At 40.3% G+C, this 19,526-nt stretch overlaps 1 protein-coding gene and 1 long non-coding RNA gene across 17 annotated transcripts in view; one reads left to right on the top strand and one right to left on the bottom strand.

The window, feature by feature from the left end:
• The window catches only part of INPP1 (inositol polyphosphate-1-phosphatase), a 30,974-nt gene extending 14,150 nt beyond the window's left edge, over positions 1-16,824 (bottom strand). For 2 of the 16 annotated variants that reach the window (XM_054548998.1, XM_054548996.1), the window contains exons 1-2: positions 11,797-11,862; positions 8,355-8,507 (exon numbers count right to left, since the gene is read on the bottom strand). The gene's annotated coding sequence lies outside the window, so the exon portion shown is untranslated. Of the gene's footprint in view, positions 1-8,354; positions 8,508-11,796; positions 11,863-12,361; positions 12,462-13,292; positions 13,788-16,625 lie in introns of those variants that run through there. The other 14 variants (XM_009237915.4, XM_002812675.5, XM_054548992.2 and 11 more) reach the window with 13 other exon arrangements.
• LOC129057852 (uncharacterized) lies at positions 13,732-19,107 on the top strand. The gene is made up of 4 exons (XR_008522627.2): positions 13,732-14,103; positions 14,342-14,689; positions 15,232-18,319; positions 18,701-19,107. It is a non-coding gene; the product is annotated as an uncharacterized LOC129057852 (long non-coding RNA).
• The last annotated feature ends 419 nt before the right edge of the window (positions 19,108-19,526 follow it).

Below are 19,526 nucleotides of genomic sequence, written 5' to 3'. Positions count from 1 at the left end.
AAGGAAGATTAGTAGGTGATGTTTTAATGGTAGTTATGACTGAGTAATGGAATTATGGATTTTTTTATTATGCTTTTCTATAATTTTCAAATACTCTACAGTAAATACACAGTGCTTTTATAATAATAAATTACATTTTTTAATGTCTTGGGGAATTAAGTATGGAGGTATAAGAATGTCTCAGCTCCTCGAGGCAAATGTCTAAATAAAATGAGACTGCGGTAATAATGCAAAAAGCTTTCAGGTGATAGAAAGGATCTAGTGAAAACTCAAACAAAAGCACCTGCCTACTTAAGTGCCTTTTATTTCAGGAATGAATGCTATGTAGGAAGATTTACTTTAGTTGACTCGAATCTAAACATTAGGAAAAACAGCTGCATTAATAAAGCTGAGGCACGTTGCCTTAGAAATAATTGATGGCATATATGACATATATATGCCACAAATTATAACTTATGTATAATATACAATCACAGATGTGCATACATATCTTAGTATAATACATGGCCACAAAAGTATACATTCAGTAACCTTAATTTTTATTTCTTAGTAAATGTTCTATGGTTATAAGGCAGAAGAATCAATGAACCAACAGTATCAAAATAGCTTTTTATCTTAACAGCAGCAAGAAGATCTCAAGGAGTCCAATTTGAAAGCTTTCAAGATAAACAATATCAGCAGTGTTTCTTTTATTCAAGTTTTAAAATCAATTTTTTTTCTTAAAAGAAACTGTACTAACTACACTGTTGAATAACCAAGAAACACTCCTTATAACACCCTAAGAACACTCAGGCGAGCTACTCACTGTGGCTACAAGCTCCAGAAATCACCACCACTCCCTTCTCTCACGCAGAAAGCTCATCAATTTAACCCTGGTGAGTGTCAGCACAAGTGCTGCAGTAATCTGGAGTTTGCCCTCTTTGGGCCCAACCTTTATTTCCTCAATAATGACCTCTCACCTGACCTGAGCAGTTGCTGCTTATCGAGCACAGCAACTTGACCAATGGGAAAGAACTACTGGCTATTCACTGCAGCCCTGTAATGAACAGGTCTACAGATTTTAGGAATTCCTCATAACACAATAATCAGGTTTTTCAGTTCCAAGGTTATCCCAGAGTTTACTCTTCGTTTTGGCCCTAGGCAACACTGTCATATTTTGTCAAGTTCCAGGTTGAAATGCCCAGTTTCAGGTTGAAACCACTTTCTCCAGCCATGCTAATGAGCCCAGCATTTGTTGAGCTACTTCTCTTTCCCCAAGGCCCTGGCTCTCCATGTATCCTCAACTCAGTTCACACAGGCAGGCCACAAACCTGAGGGGAGCATTGCACAATTCATCCTAACCTTGAATGGCTCAACTTGAAATAATTTGTCTATGGAGAAACTGAAGGCTACATCTAATGCAGAATTTATTCTTCCATTTTATCAATACATTTTATTAAAACTCATGGAAATTATCTTTCAGATGATTTTTAAAATTTATTTATTTATTTTTTCAACTATTATTTTAAGTTCAGGGGTACATGTGTGGGTTTGTTATATAGCTAAACCCATGTCGTGGGGTTTGCTGTACAGATTATTTCATCACTAATGGGTACTAGGCTTGATACCTGAGTGATGAAGTAGATGATTTTCTTAAAAGTAAGTTTACATACTCATTATTCACCTAAGACTGTTTATTTCAACATTGTACTTTAAATAAAAATTATTATAGACTTATGATTAGTAAGTTATGGCATTTACCATAATTTAATAGCCTTGACTATAGAAGAAATTCCTTTTGATTAGTATTTCTCAATGGATGTTCTGAGAGTTATCTGTATAAGAATTACCCAAGATGGCCTTCTGAAAAAACAGATTACTGGACTCTACCCCAGCTTAGTGAATCAGAATCTCCGGAGACAAGGCCTAGGAATCTGTATTTTTGTCAGCATCCTGTATAACTCTAAACACTGAGATTTAATAGCTCCTGTTCTCCAGGTTGCTTATTTTTCTTTACCTCTATGCTGGCAATTTTAGTGGCAGCTGGCACCTGCTGGCAGGTATCTTGGTGAAACAATGGAGGTACAATGGTTTTGCTATCTGTTATTCTTGTGCAGAGATAGGTTAAAATTGAAATAGCTAACATTTACTAGGTGCTTACTACATGCCAGGCATCCTTCTAGGCACCTTACATGTATTAACTCATTTAATTCTTATATAACCTTAGGAAGTAGGTACTATTATCTCCATTTTACAGATGAAGAAACTGAGGCACAAGGAGATTGTTTACTGAAAATCACAGAGCTAGGAAGTTGTGGGACAAGATTCAAACCTAGGCAACCTGGAAGAAGCCCATACTGTTGACCAGTACTCTAGCCGGTGAAATCTTTTCATCAATAGTTAACTATTAAAATAAGGGAAAATCAGTAATTGTTGGATAATAATCATAAGTACATTAGTATTATAAAGTACATTATATAGCAAAAAAAAATGCATACACACACACCCCTAGTTGATATCTGTCACTAGGTTTGATCGTTATATGTCACTATTTGACTTTTCTTTTACTCTCAGAAAAACCTTTTCTCCAGCTGATCTTCAGCCTCTGTTAAGGACCCTTCTGGGTAGTAAAAGCTCATCTATTACGTCCCACTGATGTCTCCCTTAACTGTCATGGCATTGATGGCAGGGGGCATGCCCAATATCTAATTCTTCTGGTGTTAGTTTGTTAAGACTGGGTAGCTTAACAATAAAATCATACTTTCTCACAGTTCTGGGGACTGGAAGTCCAAGAGCAAGGTGTCAGCAGGACTGGTTTCTCCTGAGGCTTTGCTCCCTGGCTTGCAGACAACCCCTCTCACTGTGGCCTCACCTGGCCTTTCCACTGTGGGCGTTAATCTCTGGCATGTCTCCCTTTTCTTACAAGGACGCCAGTCAGACTGGATTAGGATCCGCCTGTATGACCTCACATAAACTTTAAAGGTCCTATCTGCAAGTACAGTCCCATTCTGAGGTACTGGGGGTTGGGGCTTCAACATGTGAATTTTGAAGGAACATAATTTAGCCCCTAACACCTCTCCTGAAAGAGAGGCCTTGGTTACCTTAGCGACCCAATCTATTAGCTGACACAATCTATTCCTTTGTCTTTTATGTTCTGGCCAAAAGCGAAAACGGGAGTGTGTTCTTCCCCATTTACGTGGTCAATAAGAAACATCTGTGAGGCAGTCGTTCCCACTAAGAGTTATTCGCTTTAACAGCCAAGTAATTAATATTGCAGTGAGCACTGAACCTCTCATAAGCCTTGGTTTGTAACAATCTATTTCAAGTCACATTTCAGCAAAATGGGCTTAAAGAAGTTTCATTCCTCCCATCTGAAACCAAATGTGCATATCTATATGTTTAACATAAAATTGTGTCACAATGTCAGATAGAATTAGGGTCTCTTTTGCTTTTGTAGGATTGTCCAGCCCAGTTGGAGAACTACTAAAGGAATTGAAGTACATCAGAAGGAAAAAAGGTTCTTAAGACTTTTCTTGGAAACCCAAACCTCTCCACAAAGATAAATCTCGAATTTCTAGCCATTATCAGAACATCAGAGGTTTAAAAATCCTATCTGAATAATTTAGACATATTTCAGATGGGATAAACTATATAGTGGAAAATACACAGGCTTTCGAATCAGAAAGGCCTGGGTTCAAAACCTAACTCTGCCACTAACTAGCTGTGTGGCATCAGGTGTTTTCTTACCCTCTCTGAGACTCTCTCTTTACCTTTAATATAAAGATTAATAGGACCTTGCAGTGATGTTGTGAAGATCAAATGAGATATTTCTGAAGAATATCACAGAGCACAGAGCTTTACACATGGCAGATAATAAATGATAGCTATGACTATGAAATACAACCTCACAGAAACCACAGTCACATGTCTTAACTTGAGAAAGTAAGAGGTTGGCAAGTTTATATGGGTCACTGAAACCTTTTCTTAAAACTTACTACTCCATTAAATCCAAAGCCTGGGAACTACTTGTAATTCTCTGAGTAACCCAAATCAAGTTCCTTTATGTCAGCCAGATCTGATTGCTTCAGTTTCTGGGCATCTGGGTGGAAACTCTGGCTCCTAGAGGCTGAGACTACTCTGGTTTCATGGTAGACAATCTAGGACTGGCTTGGGAGAGGCATTTTTCTGTCAAGGAAGATATTTTGTGAGGATTCTAGGGTCCAGAGTGCTCCTTCTCATGTGAAAAGCCTGGTTGTAGCAGAAGCTGGCTGTGCCCTTTTTTTGTCCACAGTGACAGAAGGGTGACGACATAGATAAGGGCCTGACACAAAACAGAACTGCTCTCTAATCAATAGGCAAGGAGTCAAAGCACTTCTGTTGACATTTCCCTCTCTTCCGGCAGATAATTCAACACTTTACAGAGTCCACATTTTTGCCCATTGCGCATTGACTCCACCCCACCCCCAAGGTTCACATCCTGAATTCTGTCTCTCACTCATCTTCTGAGGAATGGCAATTTGAAGCTATTGTGAGATGGGCCTGCCTGACAGCTATTGCTACTAGTGGAAAAGGCCAAGCTTCCGTGAAATATCTGGGTGTTTTACAAGAAGGTGTTTCTCATGACCTTTTCGAAGGGGGTACAGCTGCCCAGGAGTCTGTGTAGGTGGCCACATGATGGCAGTGGCCAAGGTTCTATTCAGATCACATTGCTGTTGTGGGGGAAACATAGACTTCGTCCCACCTCTCCTTTGCTCCATACTTAAGGGCTGCCTTGGGGAGTAGTTTTAAAGATTGGAGGCTGTTTGTACAGAAGGGACAGGGGAATGGAAGTGGGCCCACACTAAATATGGAGGGGGACTCGCTGTGTTGTGCCATTTGCTAATGGTAGCCTCCCCTGAGATTCCTGTGAGGCCAGAGGGAAACTGTACTACAAGCCTTACTAGAGATTTGCAATACTGCCTTTTAGCTCATTGGAAACTAAATTGTTTTCCCAGTGTATAAGCCATGTTCAATTTTCAGATATTTGACTGTCAAACATTTCTCAGGATCCAATAAATATTACAGTTTGGGACTGCCTGTACTTTCTGGGTCTTATTTCATGTTGATCCGGGTGATGTTGCTGTCATTACCTCATGGGCTCTGATTAAGTTTAGCCTTTTAGTAGCTGATTTTGCACTATCCATTTGCTCTCCTGCTCTGGGAAGATTGTAAATTTGCACATGCTCCCTCTGGTTGACACGCCCTTCTTCCTGCTTTCTCTACCTAATGCTCACTCACCTTCTCAGAATCAGTTCAAGGGCAAGAAGCTTGAATAGGCACTTCATAAAAGAGGATATCCAAATGGCCAATAAACATACAGAAACACAGTCTACCATATTAGTCATCAGGAAGATGCAACTTAAAATCTCAACACGGTGCCACTATGTATCCAGTGGAATAGCTAAAATAAAAAAGACTGAAAATTTCAAGTTTTGCTAAGGGTATGGAGCAACAGAAATTCTTATGAACTGCGGGCATGAATGAAATTGGTATAACCATTTTGGAAAACTATTTGTAATTTGTTGACTATAAGTATAATCTGTGATCCAGCAATTTAATTTACCTTGTAGCTATTTACCCAACAAAATTCATGCAGGTATGGATTAAAAGACATGTACTTGTGAGCAGCATTATTTGTAATAATCTAACATTGGTAATAACCCAAACAACTATCAATAGTAAAATGGAATAAACTGCAGCATATTCATGTAACGAAATGCTATACAGCAGAGAAAATGAATGAATTGCGACAATAGGCAACAACATGGATGCATCTCACAAAAACATGCTGTCAAGTGAAAGAAGTCAGGCACAAAAGATATATGCTGTGCCATTTAATTAATTTAAAGTTCAAAAACAGGCAAAACCAACCTATAGTGTTGGAAGTCACAATGGTGGTGTCCTTGGAGAAGAAGGCAGGGTTACTGATGGCGGCTCTGGTAATGTTCTGGATATGAGTGATGGTTACATGGGTGGGTTGACTTTGTGTCAATTTATTAGCTATCTGCTGAGATTCCTAATGTTTATGTGTATATTTCTAATTCACTAAAAAGATTTGTTTTTTAAAAATGTATGTGTAAAAGGAGAATCATTTCAACTGTTGGCTCCTTCAGGAGACATTTCTGACTCCTCCTCCATCTTAGGCACCTGGGCCGTGGGGGAACGGAGATGGGCCAAATCTCTATCCCAGCTTTCCAACACTCTATACATTGGTTTACTTGTCTATACTCTGACAAGAGATTTAAATGCATTTGGTGTCTTAGGACTCGTAGTGCATAACTCAGAGGTGTTCAATAAATGTTGGCTGATGAATTTTCCCTTAGCTTTGTAAATACAGAATTCATCCTTGTCACACTGTTTATTGTACTTGGATTTTATCAGCATTAGGCACACAGGCCCATATTTGTATAAAAGTCTACATATATTCTGTATTCATTTACAAGAACAAACCAAGGCTGTATCTGAATAACTAGCAACTGAACCACATTTTTGGAGCACCAAATCAGAATCTAAAATTATCCCCTTTCATCTAGAGGTGACCTATCTGTGACAAGATTAATTTAATTTAATCACTCAAAATAGTAAGTTTAATTTGATTTTGTGCAAAAAGATATTAAGTATGGTATATGTGAATCTTTTATTTAACCCTAACATTTCTCTCTCTTTCCTCCCTGACCTTCAAACTTCAGTTCCACCTCAAATAATGATGACATACACATGACTCTAAGCTGGTCAGTCTATACTTGCTGTATTGTGAGGCTACCAATGGACCACATTAGCCTACATTTTTGCTCACTGAAGCTGCTCAAAGCAATAGGCTACAAAGATGTCCCTTGTTCTCAAGTACTGTTCTGATAGCTTGTATATGGAAGCCTGTGCTAAAGCTGTGTTTTCCAAATCAGTTAAGATCAAGAATTAATTAAGACACATTAAAAATAGAGACTTTTTGAAAGGGGAATGTCAGCTGATTTTTATCCAACAATTTAAGGAAACAGCAGGTGCAACAGTCAGCTCTACCCTCACTGGTTACTTAAGAACCCTCAAGAGTCAACTTATATTGCCTTTTTGTAAAGTAAATTAAATGCTTGGAAAAAAATAGTTGATCTACATAATAAGTATTCTGTAGTAACATAACAATTGTATAAAGGATGAATTTCGGATACTTCTCAGAACTCATCTGAAAATTGTGAAAAAGTATTCCATTTAGAAATACCTTAAAATTTGTCCGGGCACGGTGGCTCATGCCTGTAATCACAGCACTTTGGGAGGCTGAGGCAGGTAGATCACCTGAGGTCAGGAGTTCAAGGCCAGCCTGGCCAACATGGCAAAATCCTGTTTCTACTAAAAATACAAAAATTAGCCAGGGGTGGTGGCACATGCCTATAATCCCAACTACTTGGGAGGCTGAGGAAGGAGAACCACTTGAGCCCGGGAGGCGGAGGTTGCCGTGAACCAAGATCACACCACTGCACTCCAGCCTGGGTGACAAAGTGAACTCTGTCTCAAAAACAAACAAACAAACAAACAAAAACTTTAAAGTTTGATAGTGACCTTATTTTTTAAACTCCCTTTTCCATAGTTGGAAGTATTTTCACTAAAGAGAAACTTTGTTCATTTAGATATTTTTCTATCTGCTGTGTTCCAACTACAGTATATGCTTAAGTTTTTGTATGCTGAGATGTTTTTAGAACCCTGTTGTCACAAATGAAACCTGAAATCAGACAGTATATAAATAGAAGCAGATTCAGTGTAACTATCTTAACTATCAGAAAGAATAAAGTTTAAAAAAAAAAAATTTGATGCATAATTCAAGGCAGAAAAAAGGTCAGATGTATGGTTTGAAGCAAGAATATTTTCCAATAGAATATTATTTATAATTTTGATCATTGCTAATCAGAATCTAGAATCTTATTAATTTATTTTTATTTTTCAGACAGGGTTTCACTTCCATCACCCAGGCTAGAGTGCAATGGTACAATATCGGCTCACTGCAACCTCCGCCTCCCAGGCTCTAGTGATTCTCCTGCCTAAACCTCCCAAGTGGCTGGGACTACAGGTGCATGCCACCACACTTGACTAATTTTTGTATTTTTAGTAGAGATAGGTTTCAACATGTTGGCAAGGCTGGTCTCAAACTCCTGATCTCAGGTGATCTGCCCACCTCGGCCTCCCAAAGTGCTGGGATTACAGGCATGAGCCACCACACCTAGCCTTAATCTTCAATCTATTTTGAATGTAACATTTTTCATTAATTAAGGAAGATTCCAAAGTCAATTTATCTTTCCTTTAGAACTCATGCCATATTAATTGGAGACACCAACTCCTTTAACACTTACTATTTATTGTCTGGATGGGCCTGGATGGGCCTGGATGGGCTGCAGGGTGTGCGGTAGAAAGAGCCTTGCTTAGGATACAGGAGAGCTGGTTCTTAGGCTCCGTTTTGCCCATCAGGTATATAAACTCGGCCACATGATGTAAGCTCTGAAGGACTTGTTTTCCCCATTTTGTAAACATAAAAAAGGAAAAGAAAAGCGAGGGCAGAGAGGTTAGATTGGATGATTTCTATGATCCGTTCCAGTTCAAAACTTCTCTGTTTTTTATATCTACTTTCCATATAAACGAGATTGGGAAATATTATTCAGCCTTAAAAAGAAAGGAAATTCTGATACATGCTACAACATGGATGAAACTTGAAGACATTATGGTACATGAATAAGCCAGACTGAAAAGGACAAATACTCTATGATTCCACTTGTACGAGGTACTCAGAATGTCAAATTCGTGAAGACAGAAAGTAGGATGATGGTTACTAGGGCTGGGAAGAGAGGGTAGAGTCATTGTTTAATGGGTATAGTTTTTGTTTGGGATGATGAAAAAGTTCTGGACATGAACAGTGCTGATGGTTGCATAACAATGTGAATGTACTTAATGCCACTGAATTGTAATTTGAAAATGGTTAAAATGGTAAATTTGATATTAGATATCTTTTACCACAATTTTTTTTAAAGTTAAAAAAAACAAAAAATTACAGGTTCAAAGAAATGCACATTTCAAAAGCTTTTGATGTTTATCATCTACATAGTAAGGGCATAATAAATATTTGTTGACTTATATTTTTAAAAAACAAGTGGGGGTAGCGGTAGGAAAATTAGGTTTAAAGAAGGGCACTAGGCTATTTAAGTTGATTTCATACAGCAACCACACCGGTGTTTTGTTTTGTTTTGTTTTTGAGACAGAGTCTCACTCTGTTGCCCAGGCTGGAGTGCAGTGGCTCGATCTTGACTCACTGCAACCTCCGCCTCCCAGGTTCAAGCAATTCTCCTGCCTTAGCCCCTCTAGTAGCTGGGATTATAGGCACGCGCTACCACGCCTAGCTAATTTTTGTCTTTTTAGTAGATACCAGGTTTCGCCATGTTGGCCAGGCTGGTCTCGAACTCCTGACCTCAGGTAATCCACCCGCCTCAGCCTCCCAAAGTGCTGGGATTACAGGCGCGAGCCACCGTGCCCGGCCTCCATCCTCATTTTAAGAGTTGCTGATAATGAAAAATTATGGCATCAGTTTAAGTTATGCTCTCCTTAAGCAATGTTAAAAGAACAATTTTCTTTGGTCACTTGAATTTAACTCCTTTGATATGAATTATTACTGTCATTTGCACTGAGCAAAGCCTACCATTGTCACTTTAGAGGAAAAGGGCAAGTTTAAATATCTATTGGTAAAGCTGGCAAATATTTAAATTAATTTAAACATGGATAATTTAGTATATTTTAAATATTTAGTTGGTTAAAAATAAAAACAAATGAGCAAATAACACACACTCTCCATCCCCCCAAAAAAAAGGAGAAAGAAAAGGAATGTAAAGAGGAAGAAAGAAAAGGAAAATAAATTCTGACATTTTCCACTGTGGTAACTCATCTTGTCAAATTATTTTATAGGTATTTAATATTCTATTTCGTTAATTTTTTTATATATAATTGACCAAGTTTTAGGGCCAAATAAATTTTTTTTTCTTTTTTGAATGGGGTTGGGAGTCATTTTTTAAAAAGCTACAAATAAGGAGCCAGGTGTGGTGGCTCACACCTGCAATCCCAGCACACTGGGAGGCCAAGGCAGGTGGATCACAAGGTCAGGAGATCGAGACCATCCTGGCTAACACTGTGAAACCCCATCTCTACTAAAAATACAAAAAATTAGCCTGGCATGGTAGCGGGTGCCTGTAATCCCAGCTACTCGGGAGGCTGAGGCAGGAGAATCACTTGAACCTGGGAGGCAGAGGTTGCAGTGAGCTGAGATCACACCACTGCACTCTAGCCTGGGCGACAGAGTGAGGCTCTGTCTCAAAAAAACAAACAACAAAAAAGCTACTAATAAGGTATTCAAATCTGCATGCCTGTCTTGCCTATATTTATTTAATCAGGCACATGGAAGAGGTAACAAATAAATCTATAATATGAAAGAAATTAGGCTGGGTGCAGCAGCTCACACCTGTAGTCCCAGCAATTTGGGAGGCTGAGGCAGGAGTATGTCATGAGCCCAGGAGTTTGAGACCAACCTGGGCAACATAGTGGGACCCCATCTCTACAATTTTAAAAATTAGCTGGGATGGTGGCACATGCCTGTAGTCCCAGATACTTGGGAGGATAGGGTGGGAGGATTCCTTGAGCCTGAGAGGTGGAGGCTGCATGAGCCATGATCACACCACTGTACTCCAGCCTGGATGACAGAGTGTGACCTTTTCTCAAGAAAAAAAAGAAAAAAAAGAAAGATAAATTATTAGGTACAATATTTTGCTGTGGATTACTAGTTACAGTAATCTGCATTAGTCATCCATTAATAAAATGCTCTTACCACATTCAAGAACTTGAATTAACATTACATACCACATAAAAAAGACTAAACATGCAAAAACATGTTTGCTAAATTTGATCAGCAGAAGCTTGACCAGAAAAAAATATAAAAGTTTCAGATTTCCTAAATGAGTGGCACCATCATATTAATAAAATCATAGTTTCCATATATGAACATTTTATGTACAGGAGTCCTAATAAGTTATATCAACTATTCATTCCAACAATAGTCATTTCCCACCTGCATTTCCCAAACTCACCTTTTTTGTTGTTATTGACTATTTTAAAATTTTATCATTTTTGTCTATTTGAAATATCTCCTTTCTCTTAGAAATTCTGATCCAGGAAGTCTCAAGTTGCAATCTGGGAATCTTTTAAACCACTATTATACTCTACCCACTCCCCCACTTGCCTACTACCCTGAGGAATTTTACAATCAGACAAGTTTGAGAAACAGTATGCAACATCAATCACAGAAGATGGGAAGCAGAACTTTTATTTTTTAAATTTTAACTTAATTTTTATTTTTTGAGATGAAGTCTCGCTTTGTTGCCTAGGCTGGAGTGCAGTGGCGCAATCTGGGCTCACTGCAACCTCTGATTCCTGGGTTCCAGGGATCCTCCGGCCTCAGCTTCCTGAATAGCTGGGACTACAGGTGCTTGCTACCACACCTGGCTAATTTGTGTATTTTTACTAGAGACGGGGTTTCACCATGTTGGCCAGGCTGGTCTCGAACTCCTAACCTCAAGTGATCCACCTACCTTGGTCTCCCAAAGTGCAGGGATAACAGGCATGAGCCACCACGCCAGCCAGAGCCTTTATTTCTAAGCTCTCAGCCAAACACATTAACATAGTTTTATAACTTCATTACAAGATTCAAAGTATTAATAAGGACTCACATCTGGAAAAAGTGCTTATATACACCATCCTCACCTTTAAAAAATGAAGATGACATTTGTTTTCATTGATCACTTTATATAACATAATTATCTTTCAAGCAATTTCTGTATAACATGAAATAGAATGAGACATTTTCTAATTGTTATTAGAGACAGAATTAAAAAGTAAAATAAATATATAATAACCTTTATAACTTTTGTCTCACAGGCCTTCTGTGTCAAACAAGAAATTATGTTTTCATTTTTTTCAGGACTATAACAAGGAAAGCTATAATTTAAATCTATAATAAGGTATATCATTTTAAAGGGCATTAGTCAAAGCTGCAATTTCCAAGCAAGTGGTGGTTTAGTCCAAAAGCTTGAAAAGTGATAGCTTATTCTACACAAAAAGTACAGTGTAACTCTATGTATTTGACATAATTCTCTTCATGACTAAGCTAACTTCAAAAGTAGCATAAAAATCCATAAAAACTTAAAAATAAAATAGGCTCTACATAAGAATGGAAACAAATATCTGTATTGAAAAAATGAATTCTTCCATTGCCTTTATTTTTTCCCTTATGTTCTCTATTTTAAAAGGTAAGAATGAGATCACTTACCTAATTCACCAATCAAGAGTAGTTCAGTGGATTACTTTCATCCTTATACTATTATCAAGTTGAGCAGGGCTAATCCTTTTCAACTTTTCTGGCTTCAAAGCTAGGAATCAGAGTAAAAGGGCTAAAAAATCTTTTACGCAACAGATGGGATCCACTTAAGTGGTCTGTCCGTACTTTTAACCCACTGTTTTTTGAAGTGAACACCATCATACAGTGGGCAAACTTCTGCTTATTCAACACTTCACAAATATCTTTAAAACGAGAAATCTCCAAAAAACAAGCCGTGGTTTCTTATAAGTGTTTTTCATAGATGTACTAAAGTAAGCGTTTCCTTTCATACTCTTTGCGCCTAACCGTCTACATGATAGGGCCAAACTCAGGTTAAATTTTTTTTTCCAGCTACCACTCTGGACACACCAACTAATTATGCACACCTCACAAAACCACCTTTCAAAATGCAGAGAGAATTAACAGCAAGGAAGTAAAGGTTTTTCTAAATATAGTCCCATCATGTTTATTTCACACTCATCAAGTAGGTCACTGGAGGTAGCTGGCAGCTAGGGACACTCAGAAGCATCTCTCAAAGCCAAGGCTGAGACCAAGGGGTCACTGACAGCTGCGCCATCTACCTGTTGCAGCTGGGCCACTGCTCTGGACAACTGTCAGATCAGCTTCTTCGTCCTACAAATACTAATGATTGGATTTTTAAAATCGTTGTTTGCCACCCTTTCTTCCCGCCCCCCATCCCCTTCGGGCCGCTCGGGCAGGGCCAAGGGCGCCGCGGGACTCGCGAGCTCCCCTCCGCGCTGGCTGCAGCGGCGATGCCGGGCATGCCTGGCAGGGCCGGGCCGGGGGCGGCCTCGCTGCCGGGGCAGGGACCTCGCAGGCCGGCGCGCAGAGGCGAGGAACCCTCCCGGCGCCATCGACTCACCTACCCGCGGAGAGGCGACGGCGCGCGCCGCTCACCAGCCCGGGCCCCAGATCCAAGGAGGAAGGGCAGCGGCGCGGGGACCCTGTGGTGGGTGGCGTAAGGAGGAAAACGTGTTACCTAAGCCGGGGATGCGGACAGAGCAGGAGGTAGCAGCCTTTCCCTCTAGAAACGGAAGCGGCGGGGAGCAGGAGGAGGAGGAGGCGCGGCCCGGGCGCGAGGTTAGGCGAGGGGTGCTGGGCGTGCGGCCGCAGGCGCGGCCAGAGGACGAGGGCTGGGGAGGACGACGGAGGTCACGCGAGCGAAGGCGAAGCCCCGGCGACGCGCGGCCCCGCTCGGCTCGGCACCGGATCCGAGCTCGGCCTCAGCCACGCCGCCGCCCCCGGCTTTCCCGCGGGACCGCGGCGTGGAAACGCGCGCTGCCGCCTCGGGGCTCCCGGGACGCGCGGGCCCCCCACGCCTGCCCGAGCCGGGCGTCCGCGACGTCACAAGTGAAGCGCGATGATTCAGAGGGAGGGCCAGGAAGGGAAGGGCTCTGGGGTCAGCTTGGCCACGGCTGCTGTTTCCTTGTCGCCGCCCACGAATTCACTTTTAAATCGTCCTCCTCCATTCATCTGTACTCTCATAGGGGACTGCGGGTTTGACAGATGGGTTGGCAGCTGTGAAGATGGACTTCCTGCCAGTGGTATCCGGGTCCCACTGTTCTAATGGAAATGTCAGGTGTACTGGATGTTCCTCAAGACACAGCAGTGTCTCTGGGCCTTGCCTCTTAAGGAATGGGCCTCGGGCCACCTGGACAGGAAGCGTATCAAGGGTGAGGAACTCATCTCTCTCCAGCCTTTGGTGCTGTGATACTCAGTGTACCTTAAGGATGGTTTGGGTTAAACCTAGGTAGGAATGGGTGTTGGTGGGCGGGGTAAAGAAACCTTAAAAGGGCAACACAAAGCTTTTGAATAGAAGACGCCAAGCATCCTCGCCCAGAAGCTGATGTTTGTGAGTGCACTGGGCCTTCTAAAGCGGCACTTCACACACATTTTCGCTTCTTGGCACAGGTAGGAAAGGATGATATTACAAGCTTAAAATGGGGGTAAACAGAAGAGGCTGCTCCTGCAGAAGGCGAATGGGCCCTTGCACCTGGAGGGCTGAGAAGACCATGCTGTAGCTGCATCCCTGTCATTCGTTTCATGGCATCCAGTTGAGAAGCTCTGCTTAAAGCTTTGTCTGGCACCTTTTCTTAGCTACATTTTTCCACTCCAGCTGAGATTGCCTCACTGAGTTGTCAACACTTGGTCTTCTTCAGCAGTGAGGAACCACCAAGACAGGAGGCTGGGGCAATACTCAACTTGGCAAACTCCAGGAAATGGTGCTTAAAACGTTTGGCTTCTTGAATGGAATTCATGGTACTGCTCCCAGCCTGCCCCTGGGGTCTCCAGCTTGAGACAGTTTCTCCCCGCATCCCTCCACCCTTCCCTGGCTTTCACTCACTAGCAAGTGGGCTGCTTCTACTTTCTTTCTCACATTCATTTCTTAGGTCCATTCTCAGAGCGGTTAGGGTTACTGTTTAATTAGCCTCATAATCATATCTATGATGGCAAAATCAAGAAACAATTTAAACATGATTCTTAAAAGTAAGGAGATAAATACCAGAGACATAGAAGATTAAAGAATTTGCCTCTAGGAAGCAGGAATTTAAATTTGGGGAAGACAGGGTGGAGCAAGGGATATGAATCTAGTCCATTTTTCTTTTCTTTTCTTTTCTTTTCTTTTTTTTTTTTTTTTGAGATAGAGTCTCACTCTGTCACCCAGGCTGGAGTGCAGTGGCATGATCTTGGCTCACTGCAACCTCTGCCTCCTTGGTTCAAGTGATTCTCCCACCTTAGCCTCCCTAGTAACTGGGGTTACAGGTGCCTGCCACTATGCCCAGCTAATTTTGTATTTTTAGTAGAGACGAGGTTTCACCATGTTGGCCAGGCTGGTCTCGAACTCCTGACCTCAGGGGATCCACCCACCTCAGCCTCCCAAAGTTCTAGGATTCCAGGCGTGAGCCACTGCACCTGGTGGAATCTAGTCCATTTTCCACTTTGCTACACACATCTGGAGGGTTTCTTGCTTGCTTAAAAGCTTTCATTGGCTCCCAATCTCTGAAAATATCAAGAGCAAGTTCCTGAGCAACTCATTCAAGACCCATCACCCCTCGCATCTGTCAACTCTGCCCCTTGAATATTACACCTCATTTTACTACACACATCTAGTTTCCTGAATATGCAAACAGATTTCATACATTTGTACCTTTATACATGTTATTGCTTTTGCCTGGGAGAGCATTCTCTTGCTGCTATAATAATAGCTAGTGACACTGTGCTAAGTACTTTCTGCGATTTATAACTGTTAATTCTTACATCGACCCTATGGTAAATGTTACTGTTATCTCCATTTTATAAACAAGAAAACTAAGACTTACAGAGTTTAAGTGATTTGCTGAAATATGTAGTATTTGGTGAGGCTAAATTTGAACCCAGCAATCTGACTCTAGGGCTAACATAATATTGCCTATTCATCTTTCTAAAATGTTTCCCAGACACTAAATTTGAACAGGATTAAAAGATTTAAATGTTTTTAAGTCTTAAAAGGGCAAGGAGAAAATACAAGTGAATTGCTTTTAATCTCAAACTAAGCATGAAACAAAGGCTGAAATTACAAAGGAAAAGTGACAGATCTGACTGTTGAACTTTTAACTTCTTTTATCCAAAAAAAACCCATAGAATAAAATTTAAAAACAAGTAAAAATTATAAAAAATTTGCAATATACATGAAAGATAAGCATAACACTCTTATTAAAGAGAACTTAGAAAGAAAAAATAGCCTATTAAAAATGAGCAAAATGCAAATTCATTATCATGAGAGAAAAATGTAAATGGCCAAACATTTTTAAGAGAAGTGAAAAAACGATAATGCACCATCAAATTGAGAATAAAATAATACTCAGAGCTAGTAATTTGGGCCAGTGACCCTTGGAGTAGGATGTGTAGCAACTAAAGAAACTCATACATTACTGAGAAGGGTATAAATTGGCTGAACGATTCTGGAGAGCGATTTGACAGAATGTAGTGAAAGCCTCAAAAATGTTCACACACTTTGACTTAAAAATTACATTCCTGGAAATTTATAATACAAACATTTTCTATAAAAGGTCAGATGGCAAATACTTTGTGCTTTGAAGGCCACATATGTCTCTGTTGCTTTTCTTCTGTGTGTGTGTGTTTAAAAAAAAAAAAAAAAACTGCCCCCCTCCCTCCACCCTTGTTAGGCCATTCTTGCATTACTATAAAGAAATACCTGAGGCTGGTTAATTTATATGAAAAGAGGTTTAACTGGCTCATGGTTCTACAGGCTGTACAGGAAGCATAATGGCATCTGCTTCTGGGGGGGCCTCAGGAAGCTTCCAATCGTGCTGGAAGGTGATGGGGAGCAGGTGTCTCACATGGTGAGAGCAGGAGCAAGAAGAAGTTGGCAGGGGAGGAGCCGCATAAACAATGAGATCCCTGTGAGCTCAGAGTGAGAGCACACTTATCACCAAGGAGATGGCCCAAGCTGTTCATGAGGGATCCACCCCTATGATTCAAACACCTCCCACCAGGCTCCACCTCCAACACTGGGGATTATATCTCAACATGAGATTTGAATGGGACATCCAAACTATATCACCCCCAAAATGTAAAGTCTCATCGCAGTACATTTGGTAATGGCCAAAAGAGAAACCAAACTAAATGTCCGAGAATAAAAATTAGTTACAACTAGATACACGGAGGCAAGTTTTTAAAAAGTGTTAAAATTTTAAAATGTTGCAGAATGGTATCTATTGCATAAAATAGTATTTATGATTTATTAATTGGAAAATACAGTTTACAAAATAATATGGTGTGATCCCGAAAACAACATAATCATGTGTGTATAAATGCATAGAAAAAAATCTGGAAAGATATAAACAGATATTTATAGTGGTCTAGGGCAGGGGATGGAATTGTAGATATTTGCTTTTTGTTTTATGTATATGTTTCCCATAATGAACTGTATTGTTTATATAATTAGCAAAAATATAAGAAACTTTGCTTGGGGGACAGCAAAGCACCTCATTTGTTAATTTGGGAAAATCTTCTATTACAATCTCTGTAAGGAGTTGGTTGCTCTCTCTTCTGTACTCCCTGATTACATAATGGTCTTCTGAGCACTTTTATTTAATAGCAGAATGGTTAATATCATTATTTAGTTAAGGTTTCCTCTATTATCTAACATCTGAGTTCCCAACACAGTAGTCTCCCCTTATCTGTGGTTTTGCTTCCAAGGTTTCAGTTATGATCAACCAATATCTGAAAATATTAAATGAAAAATTCCAGAAATAAAACAATTCATAAGTTTTACATTGTGCACCATCCTGCTCTATCCTGCCCAGGCCATGGGTCATCCCTCTTGTTCAGTGTGTCCACACTGTAGATGCTCCCCTGTCTGTTAGTCACTTTGTAGTTGGCTTGGTTGTCAGACCTACTGTCAAGGTATTGCAGTACTTGTGTCCAAGTAACACTTATTTAACTTAATAATCGCCCCTAAACACAAGAGTAGTAATGTTGGCAATTTGGGTATGCCAAAGAAAAGTCATAAAGTGCTTCTTTTAAGTGAAAACCAGAAAGTTTTTGAATTAGTAAGGAAAGAAAAAAATCCGTATGCTGTGGTTGCTAAGATCTATGATAAGAATGAATCTTCTACCTGTGAAATTGTGAAGGAAAAAGAAATTCATGTTAGTTTTGCTGTTGTACCTCCAAATGCAAAAGTTATGGCCACAGTGTATAACTTTTATTAAAATATATTTGTATAACTGTTCTCTTATTTTACTTTTCTGTTTTATTTTTAGAGACAGGGCTTCATTCTGTCACCCAGGCTGGAGTGCAATGGTGCAATCACAGCTCACCACAGCCTCAAACTGTTTGGCTCAAGTGATCTTCCTGCCTCAGCCTCCCAAGTAGCTGGGACTGCAGGTGTGCATCACTACGCCCAGCTAATTTTTTAATTTTTGGTACAGATGGAGTCTGACTCTGTTGCCCAGGAATTCCTGGCCTCAAGTAATCCTCCCACCTTGGTTTTCCAAAGAGCTGGGATTATAGGCATGAGCCACTGTGCCTGGCTATTCTATTTTATCAGCAGTAATTGTTGTTAATCTCTTATTGTGCCTTATTTATATTAATACCTTAATCATAGATAGGTATGTAGAGGAAAAGACATTGTATATAAAGGGTTCAGTACTATCTGCAGTTTCAGATATCCATGAGGGGTCTTGAAATGTATCCCCCACAGGTAAGGGGGGACTTGTTTTCCTCTGTTATAAATATGCTGGTTATTCTCCACTTGTTGTCTTTTAGTGCCACCTTCTGCTCTTCTCTGCTAGACTCTGTGCCTCAGAAGGTGGAATTTTTCATAAACTATTCTAGCTGGGGTCTCATGCCAGTTGGTTTTGACCAATGGGTAACACCATCAGTAGATTGGAGGATGGAAAAGGAAAAAAGGTTAGGATATGTCTCACCGCCTCTTTTCCTGCTTCTGACTGGGTTCTGATGGTGGCTTTGTCCCTCGAAGGCTCCTCCTGCAAGGCATCCCTGCTCCACTGTGCCAGCCTTCACTGGGCTCTACTAACGTGATTCCCTCCCCTTATTTCTTCAGGCCTAGCTGTGCTAACTCCTGGGTACCTCCATGTTTCTCGTTTCCTTTCATCCAACCCTAACCCTAACTTCTATAAATAGTTCTTGCAATAAAATCTCTTCAGCTGAAACATCTGAGTGGAAATTGGTTCCTGTTATGACAGACTAAATATATTAAAGGACACAGTTGATCGTCATAGAACACAAATCTTTAATCCTTATTGTAACAGGGCCTGGATATTTGCAGATTTTATATCCGAGCTTTGGACTATTTGCAAGGTAATTATAGAGTGATTTACACATTTCCTGAAACAGGGATTTAAATTAATGCTGTGAGGCTAGTGTTTGGGAATATAACACTCTGACTATTCTCCACTTCTCCGGTAGTTTTTGAGAAGTAATGCTCCATTGCATTTTATTGAAGAAATTATATATATAGTACAGTGGTGTCCACATTTTGATGTTTTCAGTGGAATCTTTAAGAAAAAGTTCTTACATGTAATCTAACATACAGTTAGATAAATGTCAAATTGCTCTGGTTGAGGCAGCA

This window comes from Pongo abelii, chromosome 11, assembly GCF_028885655.2.
Source record: "Pongo abelii isolate AG06213 chromosome 11, NHGRI_mPonAbe1-v2.0_pri, whole genome shotgun sequence".
NCBI classification, from domain to species: Eukaryota; Metazoa; Chordata; class Mammalia; order Primates; family Hominidae; genus Pongo; species Pongo abelii.
Note: the sequence above shows the minus strand (reverse complement) of the source record. Positions and strands in the feature narration are given on the sequence as shown.